The sequence below is a fragment of the Hemitrygon akajei genome, chromosome 1 (assembly GCF_048418815.1).
Source record: "Hemitrygon akajei chromosome 1, sHemAka1.3, whole genome shotgun sequence".
Classification (NCBI taxonomy): Eukaryota; Metazoa; Chordata; class Chondrichthyes; order Myliobatiformes; family Dasyatidae; genus Hemitrygon; species Hemitrygon akajei.
This window is the reverse complement of record NC_133124.1, coordinates 63,844,031-63,863,701: the sequence shown is the minus strand read 5'-3', so window position 1 is coordinate 63,863,701 and position 19,671 is coordinate 63,844,031. Positions and strand designations below refer to the sequence as shown.

At 39.7% G+C, this 19,671-nt stretch overlaps 1 protein-coding gene and 2 long non-coding RNA genes across 3 annotated transcripts in view; 1 reads left to right on the top strand and 2 right to left on the bottom strand.

Annotated features, from left to right (window-relative positions):
• LOC140727134 (uncharacterized) overlaps window positions 1-14,486 on the bottom strand; it is a 51,694-nt gene extending 37,208 nt beyond the window's left edge. Inside the window, exon 1 of the long non-coding RNA XR_012098789.1 lies at window positions 14,372-14,486. This is a non-coding gene — a long non-coding RNA (uncharacterized lncRNA). The remainder of the gene's footprint in view (window positions 1-14,371) is intronic.
• The window catches only part of LOC140727142 (uncharacterized), a 960,223-nt gene that overhangs the window by 424,179 nt on the left and 516,373 nt on the right, over window positions 1-19,671 (bottom strand). The window lies entirely within an intron of this gene.
• Window positions 1-19,671, top strand: part of LOC140727124 (matrix metalloproteinase-16-like) — a 210,498-nt gene that overhangs the window by 35,600 nt on the left and 155,227 nt on the right. The window lies entirely within an intron of this gene.

Genomic DNA, 19,671 nt, shown 5'->3' with positions numbered 1-19,671 from the left:
CTTCCAGCAACTAAAAGTCTTGGCTGCTTAAAACATACAGAAATATAGTAACAGATGGTCATTGCAATAATAGCAGTCAACTGAACTTGTTTCAACAGTATGTGCTGGACTTGGCTACAGAGCTTTGGATTTTGAAATAACTGCCTGACTATAGATTACAGCTGTATCAATTATTTGTGGAATATGAAATTTTCTTCCAGCTCGGATGTAGTTTCCATCACTACAACTATAATGCATGCAAGTTTGAATGCCAGCTTTTGCATGCTCAACAGCTTTGAATGAATTTATTCATTTACTAGTCCTTATAAAAAGCTATTGAGTTAGAAGTACACATAAATTTAAAAGCTAAATTCTCAAAAAAAAGAGTGCACTCACTGACTGCATGTCCTTTATTTATCTTTTGGTGATTTTTACCTGTTTCATCTTTTTGTTTCTCCAAAATATTCTTAGGAAGTCTGGGTTACTGTTTTTAGAGCTTGCATACTACAACCTTTTGGATTTTGATGATATTACATAGAAGATAGAATGGAGAATAGTACAGCACAGTACAGGCCCTTCGGCCCACAATGTTGTGCCGACCCTTAAACCCTGTCTCCCATATATCCCCCCACCTTAAATTCCTCCATATACCTGTCTAGTAGTCTCTTAAATTTCACTAGTGTATCTGCCTCCACCACTGACTCAGGCAGTGCATTCCACACACCAACCACTCTCTGAGTGAAAAACCTTCCTCTAATATCCCCCTTGAACTTCCCACCCCTTACCTTAAAGCCATGTCCTCTTGTACTGAGCAGTGGTGCCCTGGGGAAGAGGCACTGGCTGTCCGCTCTATCTTTTCCTCTTAATAGATTACCTTCTCCTTACCCTACATTACATTCTCCTTCAATCCCCAGGATATTGTTTGCTTTAAAGAATATGTCCATTCATCTGTTGGACAAACTGAAGCGTTCTTCTGCTGATTAATATATCAAGTGACTAATGATATAGGCAAAGTATTTTCCAGCTCCTATTCAAAATTACATGGCTGAGAGTCTGTGTGAAGGTCCAGTGATAAGTCAATACTGCTGACCCTCGTGTCTGTGGCTTGGTGTGCCATGACCTCTTGTAAGTAGACACTGAGAATTTAAACAATTTAGATCTCACACAAATGGTCCCACTTAAAAGAAATTAGATTTAGTTTTATATTTTGACCTAAATCTACTCAGGCATACAACTTCCACATTCTACAACAATCCTGAAGGAAATTTACCATCAATAGTGCCATGTTAGCTGATGCTTTGGAGCTAGGAGTTCAGTTCTGACGTCATCTCTAAGGAGTCTGTACATCCTCCTGTGGAATGCGTGGGTTTCCTCCAAGTGCTCCAATTTCCTCCGACAGTCCAAAGATATACTGGTTAGTAGGTTCAAAGGTTCAATTTAATGTCAGAGAAATGTATACAATATACATCCTGAAATGCTTTTTCTTCGCAACCATCCACAAAAGCTGAGGAGTGCCCCAAAGAATAAACGGCAGTTAAATGTTAGAACCCCAAAACCCCCCCTCCCTCTTGTGCATAAGTGGCAGCGAGCGACAATCCCCCTTCCCCCACTGGCAAGAAAAAAGCATTGACACCCACCACTGAGCGCTCAGCTTGAGCAAACCAACAGTAAAGATACAGACTTGCAGTACTCCAAGTACTACATTGTTCACTCGGCATTCGACATACCACAGGCTCTCTCTCTTCCCCCCCCCCCCAATAAGGGAGAAAGAGATGTCTCCATTTCACAGTGAGAGGGGAGACATAACAAACAATTTCGTGCTTTAGCTTAATAAATCATCATTGCCAATTGGTAATGCTTTTGTGAATATACACTTATATCCAAAGAGATAGAGATTTATTTTGAAAAGCTGTACACTTTAACTGTTTACATGCTGAGATTTTAAACTGGCAGACTGAATGCCTATGATAATGTAATGTACTGCAAAGCAGGCATACCACAGGACTCCTCTAATAGGATCAGCATACACCAAACTAAATGGAGCAGGATGTGCTTGCTATTGATAGCAACATAGGAAAGTTGATTATTGTTAACCTTTCTTGAGGAATAGATGGAACTCCAACAGAGGAAATCTGTTGCACCAGAATGTATTTGCTTTGTCCTGTAGCCCTTCTGCTGATTCGCAGATAGCTTCCCCTGAGAGAGAGATGCATACACACTATTTCGACACAGGTATTGCATAAAGAAGTGTCAGCTTCTGAAATCTAATGAGAGAGAATACCTGAGGCACAGCTAGAATTGAAAGTTAACAACTGGACTATATGGGCACTGGATGCCATGCTGATAGTGTGTTCCAGGCAATGGATTAACCTGCTCCTTTAAAGAATAAAGCTCATCAATGCACAGTTAATGGTATCTTTCATTACAGATTCAAATACTGGTTAAGCAGTATTTTACCAATCCCGATATTTGGTTTTCCTAACTGGTCAACCTAATACAGAAGGAACTATCAGACACTCATTTTTTATTTACCCCATAACTTGGGACTAGTTGCCGTGGGAGTTTCCTCTGATCCACACGAGGCTAATGTTTGTTGGCCTGTCCACCCCAGCTTCTCGTCTCCACTCATTGTAATACCTCACTGGAAAACTCTCCTCCTGACTCGATCAAATGTTGGAGGGTCATTCTGTAGGCATTGGATTCCTGGTGGCCACCATTAAACCCATGGTTACCAGATGGCTGCCTTTTGTTAAGATGTGTTCAGGCAGGAAATTGATCTGATGCAGTCAAGAGATGACGCTAAATTAAATTAGCTAGGTTTGACATGGTTGATGTCAGGTGAATAAGGCGATTAACACACACTTGCCTAACTTTTGTCCATTAAAAATATAAATTGCTTGTTGTTATTGTGGGTGTTTCAAATCCTTGGACCCAGTATGGATTATTTTGTTCTTTAATTGGAGTTATGGCAGCCCTAAGATCAGCATTACCACAAGAATAGAACTTCCCCGAGCACATCTGATACCAGAAATTTGTTGAAGTTTCCATGGTGATATTAAATACCTTTTATATTTTTATATGGGTGCACTCTCATGTTGAAAGAAAATGCTTAATGTTGTAAACCCCAACTTGTATTCAACAGCCTCTAACATAATGAAACAAGGAGACAACATTTTTAAAAGAACAGTTGCTGAACCGAAGGAGAGCTGGGTGACAATACTGTATTGCTTGCTCAAACAGATAGAGTTCAGTAAACACCTTAATAGATGAGAAGGTGGTAAGGAAATGAAGCTTAGGGAAGGAACTTCTGGAGCACAGGGCTACCTGGCAAAATATATCACAGATTTATCATTGTTACTAGAACAAGTTTCATTTCCAATGCATAGGTGAGGCAGACATTTTCCTACAGTCCACAGCTGAAACAATTCATTTCCTTGCTGTCACAGGTGCACCTCTAGGATGCATGTTTAGCCCACAGATCTACTCTGTCTACACTCATGACTATGTAGCTAGACACAGCTCGAACACCAGCTATGAATTCACCAATAACACAACTTTGGTTGGTAGATGTTCAGATGGCACTGAAGAGATGAACATGAGTGAAAACAGATCAGCTGGTTGAGAGGCGTTGCAATAACAACTTTGCACTCACCATCAGCAAGACCAAGGAATTAATTGTGGACCCCAGGAAGGGGAAGTCAGGAGAGTACACATCATTGGAGGATCAGTAGTGGAAAGGCTGAGCAGCTTCAAATTTCTGGACATCAGCACCTCAGAGGATCTATCCTGGGCCCCAAATATGGATGCAATTATGAAGGCACAGCAGTGGCTCTACTTCATTAGGAGCACGAGGAGATTTGTGTATCACCAAGGACTCTTGCAAATTTCTATAGGTGTACAGTGGAGGGCATTCTGACAGAATGCATCATAGTCTGGATTGGAGACTCCAATGCACAGGATCACAAGAGACTGCAGATGGTTGCAGACTCGGTCAGATCTATCACAGGCACAACCCTGCCCACCATCAAGGACATCTTCAAGAGGTGGTGTCTGAAGAAGGCAGCATCACTGAATACCCTCCACACCTGGGATATGCCCTCTTAACTTCACTATCATCAAAGAGGAAGTAAGTAGCCTGAAGACCCACAGTCAACATTCCAAGAACAATAACTTCCCCTCCACTGTTGTCTCAAAACTGCAAATTTCACAACATATGTTAGTAATAATAAGCTTGATTCTGATTCTGAATTCCCAACAAATATCTGTTGTGAGTAGATAATATAAGTTACAGAAATACAGTTGGTTACAGTTAAATGGAACACTTCGGAACCAGTACTTTCTGGCCCAATTAAATGGCTGCCCTAATTAGCCGAACTTCCATGAGAATAGTTAAAAGCTATAAAAAAGATGAAATACCACTTAACTTGGTAACAAATTATGCATTTAAATGAAATATAGAACAAACTAGAACACTATCAATATGACTGGTGGTCGTTCATTGTCTCCGACGATGACGGGAAACCTGTGAGGGAGAGTTTTAAAAGTGAACAAGCTGTTGCACTGGGACAGTTCCACTCTCTTCACCTCCGAAGTCTTGGTCCAGTGGTACTGGTGGACATCACAACTGGGGTCTTACCTGCTAGCAGTGGATGACCATGAGCATTGCAGAACCGCTTTCCTGGCCGTTGGATCTTGCTTTAGATGTCATCCACCTAGTCTGCTGGAGCTGACTTCGCATACTAGGACAAGCATGGTCAGTTTTCTCTCCGTGGTCTGAAATCCACCACCTGGTTTAGCCCACTTGTTGAAGCAGTTTCCTGGTGTGTAGCCGCTGTCACATGCAAATGGTTACTTGGAGCCACAGATGAGAGCCGAGCTGAGTGGGCACCAAAGGTAACACTCAAGATAGTTGTCAATTCTTTCAAATCCTTCATTGTTCCTAATTTGTTGAAGTAGTGAAATCATTTCTTTTTCACCCCTCCTGTTTCTGGTATCTGCAAGCCTTAATGCTTGAAACCACAGTGGGCAAATAAGCAGTAAGACAGTTCTGAATTGTTTGCACTGCTTATTTCTCACTAACTGCCATTGTCAATGATCACTGCTTTTTGAACACAAACACATGCAACTGGCATTATTTAAAAACTGTTCACTCTAAGCATAGTGTAGCATGTAAGAGCAGAGCAAGTGCACGTGACTGACACTAGTTAGAACCTGTTCAGCAAGTCTCCTGCCCCGATTATGTGCATAGTGTCCTAAACAGATGAAGGGAATCCTGGCAATTTTCTCAATTTTTAAAAGTTCTTCATTCTTTAAGAGTTGTCCCAAAATAAGCAGCTGTCCTGATCAACTGATGGTCCAATTAACTGAAATGCACAGTATTTTCAACTCTAAAGGTCCTAATAAGCAGTGGATACTAAGTATCTTTAGAAATTTTATTTAATGATACCATGAGATGCTTTATACCATATTACAAGTGCTTTTTAATTGTATGTTCTTATTCAATTTGCTTTAAAAGCAACAGTCACAGAGAAAGCTGTAAGAATTTATACCATTTAACTGCTGAAATTAGATTCTAGGCTTTCAATTTGCTTGGTGGAGCCAATTTTCCTTCATGCAATCTGCGGTTATGTTGGAAGCTTTATTTGAATAGTCTGCTGATTTTCTGATCACTCTGAACAGCAGCACCTTATGCATTTCATTCCTTTGGATTATAACATAAAGAATTAGCAATTTTACCCTCATTGCTTCAAATATGATGAGAGTGTGAGAGAGAGAGAGAGAGAGAGTGAAAGTGGGTGAGGGAGTTTCCATCAACAGAAAGAAAATTAGCTCTGCAAATCTGAGAAAGATCAAGACAGAGACTGGTGGATTTTTCTGATATTTAGGGAATCAAAGGATACAATGTTAGTACAGGAAAGTGGGACTGAAGTAAAAAAAAGCCATGATATCTATAATGGTGGAGGAGGCACGCATATGTGGACTTACAGGCCCAATCTCAGGTTAAAAGCAGAAAATGTTGAGCTGAAATCCCTGAGTAATCCCCTCCCCAACAGACTTTTTCTATTGTCTTCACTTTCTTCACCAGTAGAAAATTATGAAAGTAAGGATGGCTCCACCTGCACAGTACCTTGAAGCTCAAATTGCAGTAAAGTGACAGCCTCTCTTTCAATAGCACAAGATTTAGTCCACAGAGCACCATTTGGCCAATTATTTCCAGCTACCAATGCCTATATGTGAAGGGACATTTGCTGTTTTCAAGGCTTCTACACAAAGTGTCAGAAATCAGTCCATCCATGGGCATTACCCTAGCAATATGTAAGGACTGGGATAATGAGCAGGGGGCAAGTTGCTGAATGAAGGGAGAAGCGTGCTGAGCTAATTCAATGGCTGCTGCTTGACTGCTTAAAATGACCACTGGTAGCCATAGCGGATATCCAGAAGCAACCCTCGGTCCAGAAGATCAAGCTGCAGACAGCAGCTTGGCATGAAACAAGATCAATGTAAATAATAGCAAAGATAGTTTAGAGAAGTTCTAATGTAATCTGCGAGACTCAGGTGAAGCTACCAATGATTTAGAAATCGGGTAGCTTTTACTTACTGACTTGAGTTTAAATTATTGGAATTGATATCTTTTGCCACTGAAAAGTGCTTGGATTTTCTTGATAAGCATTTGGCATCAGGATAATTAACCACTAAGAAAAACCACATGACTCACTGGGAAAGAGGAAAATGTTGCATTGTGCAGTGAAGCAAAAACACAACCAATGATCGATCAACCATAGAGTGATATTTCAGGGAAACTGAATGTTGTTGCAAGATATCTGTCTATCTAGTGTGGTGGAGCATTACTTATCAATCAGGGGTTACTTCCTGTCTCTAGAGGTGATGCCAGTCAGTAAATTGGAAATTCTACTGCAGGCTGAATAGGTCAAACAGACCTGAAAGAGAACAAACAGGCCAACACACAGGACATCTTTCCTGACCTTCCACACTGATGCATTAACCACATCCATTTATTCCTCAATATTGACAGTACTCTGCTGCATTCCAAACATCCCCTCCTATAAAAAAAGAATACAGGATAGGGCCAAGGTCAAGTAATGCTTGAGTCAATGTTCAGACCATAGGATTAATTATATACTTGAGCACTCTGCAGAACCTTGGCTTTAATGACTTTAGCATTCCCCCATTTTGCAAATACTGCTTAGAACTTGGATCCACGCCAAGTTGGCTCCAGCCATGTGGGATTAATGTGTAATCTAACAAACCTCGAGCACTGTCTTCTTTGGTGCTTGACATTGCTTTTTTGGTAAGAGGAAATCTTTAATGGAAACTGCTTTATTTCCTGGTACCAAACTACATCATTAATGAGTACTTTAAAACAGCAGAACAGCTCCTGTTTGTCCTTTATTATATATCAATGCAAGCATTTTTCAGTTTTTACTGTAAATTCATTAATTTCCTAAAAATGAATTCTCAGTCTAAACCTAGTAATGTGTAGTCATTTGTCTTTAACTGAGACTGTTCCCTTGCCATGCATTTAGCCATGGTAATGTTCAAATTGTAGTCCCAAATTCACCATCTAAGGAGCTATGCCTCTCTATATCCTTTACAAAATTCATCTAATTACAACTACTAAACAAACTGCAGAAACTCCCTGCACTAATCTTAAACAACAGCATTATTAAATATCACTTAATATTCTAAGTGATATTTAGTAATATGAAGAAATACAATACAACTCAAGCACAAACTATATCAACACATCTGTAAAGGTATCTGAAGATCCGGATTCTGATCTTGGTCTACTTAAGATCATTTTCCAGACATGTTACCTACTCCTTTGTGTTATATTTTATCACTCCAAAACATAAAAATTAAATGAAAGGAAAACAAGGGAGTCTGGAATAACATATCTAACTTCATGTTTTACTTTAAGCAAGGTGCACAGGTATCTTGTGGTAGGGACATGACGTATGTAATTCACTTATTTTTATATTTAACCCATAATGAATTATTTAAAGGAACAATAATGCTTAATCAAGCAATATATTTACAATATTACTCAACTATGACTGAAACACTAAATACAGCACACTCCCCCTGCTTCACTATAAACTGTAACTCAGTAGAAAATGCATCTCATCTATATGCACAGTATATTATGTAATACAACTACTAAATAGATATCCAAAGCAAGGTAAATACATTTACAATCATACTCAAATACTACTGAAATATTAAATACACAACACTTTGTCTTTAGCTTCTTGAAAGCTCCCTATTATCCCTTTTAAGATAATGACATCACTGCACACTTTCTAAAGCCAGTTCATTTGCTTGTTTTCAAATGATTACTAAAAAAAGTCCATTAAGATTTTTCTGCTTTTAAATGTCTTCTTTATCAGTATTATCACATTACCAGCATCCTTCTGTTATCTTTCTCAATGAAAATAACCACTCTTTTTAAACTTCCTCACAAAGAATTTCTGTTGGTATTGCTGCCTGCCAAGATTTCTGGTGGAACAACTGAAACATTGAAATGCTCAGCACTAAAATACACCCATTCAACCATCCTGTTAAAGTTTGCTCCATCCAGAAGTCACCAAGAATATTCCATTTACCTTGTATGTCTTCCTAGCACTGCATCCGAACTGCTACATATGCATTTGGTTTTCTTTAAATCTCAGCTTTAAGCATTGAAGAAGAAACATCACAGAAATCTACAATGTTTAAAGGCATTTATGCAAACTTTCTTTTTTTTCCAGTTTTAAAGAACATTTTTACTGTACAGCATTGAGAACTCAAGGTTTAACAAATACATTGTCACATACAAATTGTTAACTGCTACGAGGTCCAATTCTACAAATAACAAAAAAAAACGGACTGTAGAAAAAAATCTTTACAGATTAAAATAAAACTCACCTTTACTTTAAGAAACAAGCTTCTCAATTGTGCATCTTTATATATACAAACTTTCTATCATAGTTTATGTGTAAAGATTCATGGTTCACAATCTTTTTCACTCACTTAGAGGTTGCATTTAAGCAGAACTCTTCAATATATGCAGTCAATTATGTTAGAACTCCACAAAATAATCTCCAAGCATTTGTTAAATCTACATATAGGAAATGAGGATGGCAACAAGTCAGGTGTGGGAACACTAGCTGATGGAGAGGTCTGACCTTGGGCCATGCGCCTAACCCCTGGCCTTCTGAGTAGGGGTGAGGGCTACGCAGAGGGCGTGTCCAGACAGGTATATGTAGTTCACCACAAGGGCAAACCAAGTGCTGGATCTTTGAACATGGGATTAAGACTGACTGTGAGCTGGAATATGGACCTCTAGCCCTGGGAATTGGACTGACGGTGACTGAGGTGTTGTGCCTCTGAGAATGGGATGCAAGGCACTAGGTTTCTGATTCTAGATGTGGGGTTGATGGTGAGGGAGGTGCTAGATGTGGGGTTGATAGCGAGGGAGCTCAAAGGTTGTTGTATTGTGCCATCTGAGTCTATACAACTGCTCTACCCACAGTTCACTTGGTTAACTTCAGGTGACAATAAATGTGAACCTGAACTTGGTCTTCAACCATTTGACTTGGGTGTTGTTTGCATTTATTGAGATAAGTCCTGAGCTTGAGTTCAAGTGATATATTTATATATGAAGAACAAAAGTGGACCGCATTTGGATTCTTCTTAATTCAAACGTGCTTACGTGTACTTACATCATCAGTCTGATGTTGCTTCCCTCTCCACTGATGGTGTCTGACCTACTGAGCATTCCCAGCATTCCAAGGTTCAGTACCTGCAGTGTTTTGCCTTTTACTCAGTGACTCTTAGGAATGTTTGCAATCAAATAATTTTCCATTAATACTGTTTGCTATCTTCTTAAAGCAGATACTCTAAATTCTCTGGAAATCTTTTTAAGATCATTTATCAAATACTTCCAGAAATTCCATTAAACATATAACTACTATATTTCCTTAATCTGTCCAGTGAATCACTTCTTCAAAACAAATCTATTAACTTAATCAAGCACTGCCCTATTTGATTATTGCAGATGCTGGAAGGCCAAGCAACGCACACAAAATGCTGGAGGAACTCAGCAGGCCAGGCAGCATCTATGGAAAAAGAGTACTTTTTTTTTCTATAGATGCTGCCTGGCCTGCTGAGTTCCTCCGGTATTTTTTGTGTGCCCATTTGATTATCCAAAATTTTGGTTTGTTCACAACTGGGGGTCAGATCTTCAACACCCTAAGCCCTAAATTCTGGAATTGATTCCTCAGATCTCCCTATCCCTATCTCTCTATCCTCTCAATATCCCTCTCTTTCTCCATCTCATATCTCTAAATGTAACCATGTTAAATTTCATTTCATAACACTCCAAGAAGTGCCTTGTGATGAAATTGTATAAATTCAAGTTATAATTATATTTTAAAGTTCTGTGTGTATCCATATAACACTAAACAGTTATTATAACACTAACAATAACAGCTGTTTGTTGATTTACCCATATGTATTGGATTGGTTATTTAACCATTATTCCATTTAGCCTTATCAGCTCTCCTCTCCAATTGATTGACACATTCTGTGCATTTAGTAATGATTGAAAAGTTTTCATTTAAGATCATTGTTACTTCTGGAAGTCTGATATGATCAATAAAAATCTCTCCAGGAAATCAGAATCAGAGACAGGTTTATTATCACTGACATGTGAAATTTGTTGTTTTGCAGCATTGTAAGACCTTAAAATTACTATAAGTTACAAAAATCAAGAACTAGCACGAAAGACAAATGAGGAGATAGTTCATGGCCCATTCAGAAGTTTGTTGGAGAAGGGGAAGAAAATGTTCTTAAAATGTTGAGTATGGGTCTTCAGGCTCCTGTACATTCTCCCCATGACAAAGATGGCACGTCCTGGATAGTGAGGGTCTTTAGTAATGGGTGGCACTTTCTTGAGGTGTCACCTTAGAAGATGTCCTCAATGGTGGGGAGATCAGGGCCAGTGAGGAAACAAGATGAGTCTACAACCTCTGCAGTCTCTGTGGACCACTGCATTGGAGGGAGGGTCATACCAGTGGTAAACATTATACTTTATTATTTGTTCAAAATTAAATAAGCTGAATTGTTGATCTCTTTTCACTGACTACTGTCAACATCTCTGAATTATTTGGGTCTTTAATTGCAAAACATCAGTTTTCATTAAGATACAAAATATATTTGCCAATTTAAACACAATTGCACATATCGTGCCTTCCAGATTGCTAATTTAAACCGTAACTATTAATTTACAGCAGCTTGATTCAAGAAACATGATCAAGATTTTTTTTCTTACATCTGAGCACAGGTTAAGTTATAAACACAAGAGATTTTGCAGATACTGGAAATCCAGAGTCACACTTAGAAAATGCTGGAGGAACTCAGCAAGTCAGGGAGCATCTATGGAAATGAATAAACAGTTAACGTTTCGGGCTAAGACCCTTCTTCAGAACTGGAAAGGGAGGGTGAGGATCTGGAATAAAAATGTGGAGGAAGGGGAAGGAGGATTAACTAGAAGTGATAGGTGAAGCTAAGCGGGTGGGAAAAGTAAAGGATAGGAGAAGAAGGAATCTGATAGGAGAGGAGAGCTGATCATGGGAGAAAGAGAAGAAGGAGAGACACCTTTAGGAGGTGATAGATAGGTGAGGAAAGGCGATAAGAGGCCAGAGTAGGGAATAGAAGAAGAGGGAAGGGGGATGGGGAAAACTTAGTAGAAGGAGAAGTTGATGTTCGTGCCACCAGGTTAAAAGCTACCTAGGTGGAATATGAGGTGTTGCTCCTCCAACCTGAGAGTGACCTCATCGTGGCAAAAGAGGAGGCCATGGATTGTCATGTTGGAATGGGAATAGGAATTATAATGGTTGGTCACTAGGAAATTCCACTTTTGGCAGATGGAGTGGCCATCCTTCTATATCCCTCCAACCATTTCTCCTCACCTGACTATCACCTCCCCCTTGTGTCCATCCTTCTTTCCATTCTCTCATGGTCTACTATCCTTTCCTGTCAGATTCCTTCTTCTCTAGCCCTTTACCTTTCAACCCATAGGGCCTCATCTATCACTTTCTAGCTCATCCTTCCTCCCCTCGCCCCACCTTTTTATTCTACCAAGTTCCCCCTTCCTTTCCAGTCCTGAAGAAGGGTCTCAGCCTGAAATGTCAACTGTTCATTCATTTCTGTAGATACTACTTGACTGCTTAAGCAAAATATGCTGCATGTATACGGCCTCTCCAGTTGCTTATGATAGTAACATTTGTTAAATAGCAATGCTGTCACTAATCACAGTGACATATTCCCACATGCCGGCAATATGATAATGTGGAAGAAGCTCATTAGTTACAGTCTGTTAAAAGATCTTGGCTTTGTTGAAGTGATAGTGAAACCCTGCTTAACAATAAACCTATTTTAACCTTGTTTTATTTTTCACATGTATGAAGTTCGTTTATCATTTATTTTAGTCCAATGAAGCTGAAGAATCCTCGTAAATATTTTCCTCATTTTGAACCAAATACTGAATTCAGAACTTTGCTAGTTAAAAATTCAAAGTGAAAAGTAAATTTATTATCGAACTGCAAAAATGGCATTATACACCATGCTGAGATTCATTTTCTTGCAGGCAATTCACAGTAGATACAAAGAAACACAGTTTAGTTTAGTTAGTGGGGGTTTTTTATCAAATAAAATTTCCAATCTTTTTTTTATGAATGCTATGATGAGTTGTAGTTGTTTTCTTTTTGACCGTTGTATATATAACCGTAACATTTTACCTATCTAATTTTGACATATACTTTCTGGTTTTTTTTTAGTGCTGTTTATATGTCTTTTATATTATCTGTTTGCTAAACTCCTCCTCTGATTTGTATATTCTTTGAAAATCAATAAAAAGATTGAAAAATGAAATGAAGGAACACAAAGAATCAATGAAAAATGGACAACCAATGTGCAAAACAGGAACTCCGTGCAAATACAAAAAAAAACTGACAATAGATAAATAAATCATATTGAGAACAAGAGTTGTAGAGACCTTGAAAGTGAGTCCATAGGTTATTAAACCCTTACCTGCCACAGTAAACAAGTCTAACAGGATCTTATTTAGGGGAATGATAGATTGCCACACTGGTTGATTGTGATTTTTATCATTGTAGAAAATTTGTGATAGATTAATCCGACACCAAGAAGTTACAACAATCTTGTGACAGTATTTCATAGCAGATTATTATTTTTCATTACTTTGTGTGCTATAGACTTGCCACTTTGCATGAAAATCTATATATACCTGATTTGAGTGATGAGAAGAATAAGCTCATTAAAATTCTAATTTTAAATGACATAATTTACTGTTACATACAAGGAACAATGTAATAACACAAACAAACACAGAACATACTCTTTAGAGTTAAAGGTAAAAATGAGTGTCTAATGTACAGACAGACATTCGAAGCCAGCACAGACATTTGCATAATGAGTAATACATACAAAATGCTGGAGGAGCTCAGCAGGACTGATGAAGGGTCTTGGCCCAAAACGTCAACTGCTTGTTCATTTCCATAGATACTGCCTGACCTGCTGAGTTCCTCCAGCATTTTGTGTGTGTTACTCTGGATTTCCAGCATCTGCAGAATCTCCTGCGTTTATATTTGCATAATGAAGTGCCCTTTTTCTGTCAGCCTACTCCATTTTCATCCTGAACTGCCACCATAATTTATGTTAGAATTAGCTGATTTTAATGAATTACCAATGAAAATCTTCAACTATGAGAAAAGGAGTACAAAATAAATAGATCCAAAATAAAACAGGTCTTCTTCAAAGATTAAATACTCTGGGTAAACAGAAAGATCAAAGCAATACTGAAATGTAAGAGTGAGAGAAAGCGAAAATAGATGGAGAGGAGTGAGAGATGTAATAAACTTTGGGCTGGCGTTGATATTGATAATAAGAAGAATGTAAAGTGCATTAGGACATGCAAAAGAGTAACATAACTAAAAGGAATTACAGATAAGGGCTGTAGTGGATAAAATAAATCAGAGGAGCTCTTAAAACTGGAAAAGGAAACGATTAAAGAGAAGATGCAGTTTATAAATGTAGCATCTGTGCCCCCAATTTACCCCCGTTCACCTAGGGTGAACCGCTGTCAACCCGCCAACAGTGCAGTACTTCAGTGTAAATACAGTGTAATACCCCCCCCCACCCCCAGTACACGCTTGCAACACAAATATCAGACAATACACAAAGGCGAGTAAATAATTACAACTTTAGTTATTTCATAGTGATGGGTTAGTAGAAACAGATAACCTAAAGGCACCAAGCAATAAGTTTATCAGTTTGTGCACATAATATTTTAATACGTTGGTGCTCACACCTCCGGTTCCATCCACAACAACCTTCCGAGCCTTCAGCCACCATCTGAGTCGGCGACGTCCAGTATCCGCTGCCCTGGAACCGCTGTCCACTTCTCACACGTCCGTCCTCTTCGCTCGCCTCCCGAAAAAGACCGCGATCTCCCACTCAGTTCACACATACAAGATAGCATAACAATTCTCTATTGGTTAGTTCCCCACCCCCCCCCCCCCATCTGCAGTTATAACCCAAACATTCCAGCTACAGAAATGCATTACAGCATTCAGTAACATTACAGAGAAGCCATTTCATTATAACAATACAGAGAAGCCATTTTGTTAGCCTGAACAGTTAACACCACAATTAATGGTACTGAGAGCCCTACATAAACAATAGAAAAATGATGTAAATATTGGAGACAGAACCAAGGCCAGTACACTAGATAAATGATTTGTATAGTTTTCATACAAAGCATGGGAGAAGTCACAACATAGGAGCACCAAAGGAAAATATGGAAATTTTTAGTTAATAAGACAATTAATGGGGTATGGGTTTGGTGCAGAAAAAAAAACGAGCCCGTAGCTTTATTGACTGAGAAGGTAAAAGACTTCAATTGCTTAGTCCTGCTGATACCTCTTACATTCAGAGGTAACTGACAAACTGAATTCAATGCAGATTACTCCCAGGGCCCTGATGATATGCAGCCAAGACTGTTTTTAGTGGGGGGAAAAACGTCCAATCCTAATTACTTGAGTTCAGCCTCATGCCTCATGTTTGATTATGTGAAATGTCTTGGAAATGGTGATTTAATGTAGTTTGCAAAGGTTCATCCTTACTAGCCAAAAAGAATGACAATTAACCCTTTCTTTTCCTCTCTACTCCCAGCAAACGGTGACATATTTTCATGTGTGTTTTCTTTGTCAATTTTTGTTCAGTGCTGTGTATGAATACAGGATCTGACTGGTAGTGCGGTGGCATTAGCACTGGACTTCAAGGTCCTGAGTTCAAACCCAGCCGGGTCCCAGCCTGGGCAGCAGCAGTATCTGTGTGGAAGAAAGGCCTGGCAATCTACTTCCATATCTTGCCATGAAAACACTCTGGAACCTATGGTCCATGAGGTCACAAAGAGTCGGACTCGACTTAACAACTGAACAACAACAATGTATGAATTCTTGACGTACTGCAAGCTGGTAGCATTCCTATACTTCATTAGCTTTGTACTGTGAAAATCCAAATCAATGAACTTCCATTAAAGATATAATTACTTTCAAATAAATTCGGTACAAACCTTCACAAATGTGCTGTGATCCAATGCCTAAACCAGTACCTGTTCAAATAACTATTAGTTTTGAACCCTCTGCAGGAATGTCAGCTGAGCGTCCAGCAGCGAGGTGGCAGGCATATACAAATACGCTTCCACAGTATGACTTCTTGTGAGATGCTTCAATACTGGCCCAGAGCTATCAAACTCTATTCATATGACAAACCATTCAAATGATTCCGGGATTGAACGGCTTATCATATGAAGAGTGTTTGATGGCTCTGGGCCTGTATTCACTAGCATTCAGAAGAATGAGGGGAGATCTAATTGAAACCTGTCAAATGTTAAAAGGCCTCTACCCTAGCAGGGAAGACAGTGGAACAACAAAGGCAGGTATTTCTGGGAATAATGCAGAAGGTGCAGGATCGGTTCATTCCAAAGAGGAAGAAAGATCCTAAGGGCAGTAAGGGGCGGCCGTGGCTGACGAGGGAAGTAAAGGGCAGTATAAAAATAAAAGAGAAGAAGTATAACATAGCAAAGATGAGCAGGAAACTAGAGGACTGGGAAGCTTTTAAAGAGCAACAGAAGATAACAAAAAAGGCAATACGCGAAGAAAAAATGAGGTACGAAGGTAAACTAGCCAAGAATATAAAGGAGGATAGTAAAAGCTTCTTTAGGTATGTGAATAGCAAAAAAATAGTTAAGACCAAAATTGGGCCATTGAAGACAGAAACAGGTGAATTTATTATGGGGAACAAGGAAATGGCAGACGAGTTGAACAGGTACTTTGGATCTGTCTTCACTAGGGAAGACAGAAACAATATCCCAGATGTAATAGTGGCCAGGAACTAGGGTAAAGAATGAACTGAAGGAAATTTATATTAGGCAAGAAACGGTGTTGGATAGACTGTTGAGTCTGAAGGCTGATAAGTCCCCGGGACCTGATGGTCTGCATCCCAGGGTACTTAAAGAGGTGGCTCTCGAAATCGTGGACACATTGGTAATCATTTTCCAATGTTCTATAGATTCAGGAACAGTTCCTGCTGATTGGAGGGTGGCTAATGTTGTCCCACTTTTCAAGAAAGGAGGGAGAGAGAAAACAGGGAATTATAGACCAGTTAGCCTGACGTCAGTGGTGGGAAAGATGCTGGAGTCAATTATAAAAGAGGAAATTACGACACATTTGGATAGCAGTAGAAGGATCAGTCCGAGTCAGCATGGATTTGTGAAGGGAAAATCATGCTTGACTAATCTTCTGGAGTTTTTTGAGGATGTAACTATGAAAATGGACAAGGGAGACCCAGTGGATGTAGTGTACCTGGACTTCCAGAAAGCTTTTGATAAAGTCCCACATAGGAGATTAGTGGGCAAAATTAGGGCACATAGTATTGGGGGCAGAGTACTGACATGGATTGAAAATTGGCTGGCTGACAGGAAACAAAGAGTAGCGATTAACAGGTCCCTTTCGGAATGGCAGGCTATGACCAGTGGGGTACCGCAAGGTTCGGTGCTGGGACCACAGCTGTTTACAATATACATTAATGATTTAAATGAAGGAATTAAAAGTAACATTAGCAAATTTGCTGATGACACAAAGCTGGGTGCAGTGTGAAATGTCAGGAGGATGTTATGAGAATGCAGGGTGACTTGGACAGGTTGGGTGAGTGGGCAAATGTATGGCAGATGCAGTTTAATGTAGATAAATGTGAGGTTATGCACTTTGGTGGCAAGAACAGGAAGGCAGATTACTATCTAAATGGAGTCAAGTTAGGAAAAGGGGAAGTACAACAAGATCTAGGTGTTCTTGTACATCAGTCAATGAAAGCAAGCATGCAGGTACAGCAGGCAGTGAAGGAAGCTAATGGCATGCTGGCCTTTATAACAAGAGGAATTGAGTATAGGAGTAAAGAGGTCCTTCTGCAGCTGTACAGGGCCCTGGTGAGACCCCACCTGGAGTAATGTGTGCAGTTTTGGTCTCCAAATTTGAGGAAGGACATTTTTGCTATTGAGAGAGTGCAGCGTAGGTTCACAAGGTTAATTCCCGGAATGGCGGGACTGTCACATGTTGAAAGATTGGAGCGACTGGGCTTGTATACACTGGAATTTAGAAGGATGAGAGGGGATCTGATTGAAACATGTAAGATTATTAAGGGATTGGACACGCTGGAGGCAGGAATCATGTTCCCACTGATGGGTGAGTCCAGAACTAGAGGCCACTGTTTAAGAATAAGGGGTAGGCCGTTTAGAACAGAGATGCAGAAAAACTTTTTCACCCAGAGAGTGGTGGATATGTGGAATGCTCTGCCCCAGAAGGCAGTGGAGGCCAAGTCTCTGGATGCATTCAAGAGAGAGTTAGATAGAGCTCTTATAGATAGCGGGGTCAAGGGATATGGGGAGAGGGCAGGAACGGGGTACTGATTGTGTATGATCAGCCATGATCACAGTGAATGGCGGTGCTGGCTAGAAGGGCCGAATGGCCTACTCCTGCACCTACTGTCTATTGTCTATTGATACAACCCCATATGGAGGGGTTGTTTTCTAAGGTGAGAGAGTCTAGGACCAGAGGACACAGCCTCAGAATAGAGAGGTGTCCTTTTAGAACCGAGGTGAGGAGGAATTTCTATAGCCAAGGAGTGTTGAATCTATAGAATTCTTTGCCACAGGTGGCAGCGAAGGCCAAGTCTTTATATTTAAGGCAGAGGTTGGTAGATTCTTGATTAGTCAGGGAATGAAGGAATATGGGGAGAAGACAGGAGATTGGAGCTGAGAGGGAAAAAGGATCAGCCATGATGAAATGACGGAGCAGACTCGATGGGTCAAATGGCCTAATTCTGTCCCTATATCTTATGGCCGAAGCCCTTTCTAGCCTGCATTCAGCACTGCCAAGTGCAAAATGGAAAATGACAATGCTTCTAAGTTCTGTCATCACCTTTGCTCCGCATTAGTTTTCACACAGTTGGCTGCTGTGTTCATTTCCTGTCCACTAATTCATAGTTCACTCCAATGCAAAACACTCCATTCTGCTTAAATTAATTTGTACAAGGACAACATCATTCATTGCTTAAGACTGTGCCACTTTGTCAGTTTCAAATTAATTGTTTGAAACAGATTCAGGCTGAAATATCTGACTCGGGTGACAATGTCATCAGTGACGGATATGTCTTTTTGGATGTTTCTGTCTGAGCCCCTATCATCCAAGGCTGCATGGTAGAGTTCCTATTGGTCTGGATCTACACTTTAGTCACTGGTCACAAGTGGCTTAGTAGTGCCATTCTGTGCTTTTGAGTTTTAATCCTTTCTTTTCCCAACAAATTATAATTCACTAGATGTGGTTGCTTTATTTGTAAGATGTCAGGACCTAATCTTGCCTCACAAATACATTAAGAGTAGGCCATTCTGACCCCCATGCCTGTTCCTCTGTTAAGTAAGATCAAGTGACATCAGTTTCAGTGCTTCTTTCCCACAGTAACCCAACATGACCTGTTTCCCTCAATATTCAAAATCATCTGAATAAAATATTCTCAGTAACTGAGCTCCTACAGCCACAAGAGCCATCCTGAACTAATTGTATTTTTAAAAAATTCTGTCCAACTCATCACCTACCCATATTCTGCCATTCCCTTGTACATGAGAAGCAATTTGCAGTGTCCATTGAACCTACCAATTGCAGTAGCCACTGAACCTACCAATTAACATACTAATTAGTGTCTGTAATGTTAAAGGAAACTGGAGCCCTCGGAGGAAATCCATATGGTCAATTGGAATGGGTGAAACTCAAAACATATCACCTATTTCTAGATATGCTTCCATTGGGAGAAATGGGTGAATATTTGGTCACACTATAAAAACTTAAGAACTAGAAGCAAAAGTTAATAATTCAGCCTGTTCTGCTATTTGTAAAATTGTAGCTGCTCTTTTCTTGCTTGGTAAACTTTCTTAGACCACACAATGTTCCTTGATACCCTTTATTTATGAACATCTGTTCATCTGTCTGGAATAAACTCCAGGACTGAGCCTCCACCAATCTCTTGTGGAAAGAATTGCAAAGGTTCCCTTGGGTA